Below are 2946 nucleotides of genomic sequence, written 5' to 3'. Positions count from 1 at the left end.
CTCTTGCTCTCTCAAAACACATTGTCAACCACTATAGTTATGGTCAAAAAGACAAAACAAAATAAAAAATCCCTACAACCCCAAAAGCCTTACTCAGAGGTCTAGGCTGTCTTTTTTTTAAATAACATAAAGAGGGGAAGAATAGGGGCACTCCTTAGGAATATTGGCAATATTTGCTACCTTCCTGACTACCCAAACTCTCTGATTGTGACAACATTAAGTACCTTTCTTCCCCTTCCCCTTCCTCTTTCCCTTGTTTCCAAAGAGGACTTTCTTTAGAGGCATATAGGGCTGCTCTGCCTGGTAGGGGAATTTTTAATCTTTCTCTTTTCTTTATCAAAACTCACCTGTTCTTTAATCCACACCACCCTGCCCATCCAATTCAATCCAATTTAGCAAACTAAGAAACTGAAACTGTTCTGAGAAACTGATTAAAAATACTTAAAAATGACTCTATTCATCCTAGTTGTCCTCGTTTGGCTCAATATGAAGAAAACATTAAGTTCCTATTCTCTGGCAGGTGCCATGCTAGATTTTGGGGTATATATGGAAAAGTAACACTCTCTCCCTTCAGGGAGCTTGCATTCTAATAGGAAAGCACAACACGTGTAGGGAATCATACTGGATAAAAAAGAGTTTTGGTCCTAGGAGTCCTAGAAATGGTAGATGGAATCTCAGGACAGTCACTAGTTTCTGGCCTCTCCAAAATCAATGGAGGGTTTGATAGCATGATATGGCTCTGGGGGGAAGCATTTTGGTAGTGGTGGGAGTGGACAGAGAGAAACAAATAATGTTTATATGGAGAATTTGAACTCATTGCATGTAGCCAACAACCAACTCCCACTACATGAGGTCTCCCCTTCTTCTTTTATTCACAAATAACAGAAGAATATATGGAGCAAGGATAGCATTGAATAATATGCAGTAAATATCACATTTGTGATAACTAACCAGTGTGGGAAGAGATGAGGCAGGTTAGGTTCTGAAACAGATCTCCATAGATCTAGGAATTGCACAAAGGAATTCTTTTTACTTTTGCCTCTCTTTTCCTAATGGGGATTATTTCTATGATAATGTACTTACCCATTTCAATTTTAAACAACAAAAAATCCAAAGTTGTACACTGGGAGTCAACAATGGGTGTAAACAGTGGAGAGTCAAGACTGCCTGCAGTCCCCAGGTATCAATGTCCCAACCTTATCAAATTAGATAGTCAGATTTGGATTTGGGAGGACATGAAATAAGTTTATTTTTCTCCTGGGTTATATTTCTCCCCTCTCTCTTGAGTGTGTTTCAGTGGTTTATTATATCCTTCCTCATCTAGTCTCAGGGTCTTAAGCAGTTACTGCTCCTTTCTGGTAACTTAAATGATTAAGCCTAGAATTCAAGGGAGGAATAAATGATGGAAATTTTTACTTTGGCTCCTAGAGTCCCATCTCACAGACCCCAGACTGATCACACTGGTTCTGCTAACCTTAAAGGCCCTCAGGTCCTTTCCTAGTGAGACTGCTGGATAATCCATCTCTGGATGGGATGATGTAGTCCATGGAGAATTCCTGGCCTATATAAATGCATCTGGTGAAGGCCTGGGCTCTGAGTGGAAAATGAGATGATCATGAGTCAACCATGAAGCCCTATTATTTTTATATGTGTGTATTAAAAAGGCCTGATCCTGGGTTGCAGAATAAGAAGCAGACCATGTATGAGCCATGAGGTAATTCTACCATAGAACTCCTGGCCACATACTCAGCAAGCAGAGTACTGTAGTGGAGAAAATACTACATAGGAGTAGAAGGTCTGTCACCCAGGCCAAGCTCTGCCATGACCTGCTATTCACTATCTGGGAGTCCCTGAAATAAAACTTCCTCCTGCTCTCTAAAGTTGGAGTGGATCTGACATGGATGGTACCTGAGAAAGCCCATCAGAGCTGCATGGACTTTGAATATTGTTCCCAGTTTAGGGTTCCTTATATAGAGATGGCATAGTGCATAAAGATAATTATAGAGTAGGATAATATGATGAATGGGGGGATTAAAATAATAATTTATTTCAACTAGAATTATTAATCCAGAAGAAAAAGAACACTCTAGAGCATTGTAACTGCTTAACAATGTAACTGTTTAACAGACTTAAAGAAGTCAAAAGTCTGATATGGTAAAATGAGGTGTGTTTATGTTCCACCTCTCCTGAGTTCTGTATAAGAGAGAATGGAGTTAAACTGTTGGAAAGGACTGGAAAGAGAATAGACTGAAATTAGTAAGACTTTCCAAACAGGACTGAAAGGCAACAAGTATCTGTTTTTAAGGAATTTAATTGAACTTTTGGGACAGAAAGATCAGATTACAAAATTTACCTAAAAATAAAAAGAAGTTTGACCCCAATTTGTGACTCATCCTTGTTCCTCTAATGAAGTTTTTCAGGTCTCTCCCTTCTCTCCTCCCATGTCCTCTCTCCTGTATCCCTTTATTCCTCCTTATCCTCTCCTCTCCATCCCTCTCCTTTTCTGTCCTTCCCTCTTCTCTCTTCTTTACTTTTCCTTCCAACTGCTCTCTCTTCCCTTCTTTTCCATTTTTCCTTCTCTTATCCATTCCCTTCTCTCCTCTCCCCTTTTGTCCTCTTCTCCTGTGCTCTCTTCCCCTCCCCTCTATTCTCCCTACCCTCTGATGTCTTTCTTTAGTTGCCAAGTGGAGATCTCTGGCTGTTTCTGCTATGTCATGTCCAGAAAGCAGAAATTGAAATGAACCTTTAACCTGGCTGAAATAAGCCTGAATTTGGCAATGGATCAGTCAGTGAATTAAGTCAGAAGTCTCTGGGATGCAAATTAACAACTGAAGATGGGAGCACAAGGAACTTGGGAACAACTAAAGGTAGGGGATGTGAAATTTTCCATAGGTCCTTCCTTTATGTTTTGTAAGTGATTATTCATTCAGAAAGAAATGGGGATGA

General features: G+C 39.9%; 1 long non-coding RNA gene across 1 annotated transcript in view; it reads left to right on the top strand.

Annotated features, from left to right (window-relative positions):
* The first annotated feature begins 2688 nt into the window (after window positions 1–2688).
* Window positions 2689–2946, top strand: part of LOC141517761 (uncharacterized) — a 59420-nt gene continuing 59162 nt past the window's right edge. Inside the window, exon 1 of the long non-coding RNA XR_012476979.1 lies at window positions 2689–2867. This is a non-coding gene — a long non-coding RNA (uncharacterized LOC141517761). The remainder of the gene's footprint in view (window positions 2868–2946) is intronic.

Source organism: Macrotis lagotis, chromosome 1 (genome assembly GCF_037893015.1).
Source record: "Macrotis lagotis isolate mMagLag1 chromosome 1, bilby.v1.9.chrom.fasta, whole genome shotgun sequence".
In the NCBI taxonomy this organism is placed as follows: domain Eukaryota; kingdom Metazoa; phylum Chordata; class Mammalia; order Peramelemorphia; family Peramelidae; genus Macrotis; species Macrotis lagotis.
Note: the sequence above shows the minus strand (reverse complement) of the source record. Positions and strands in the feature narration are given on the sequence as shown.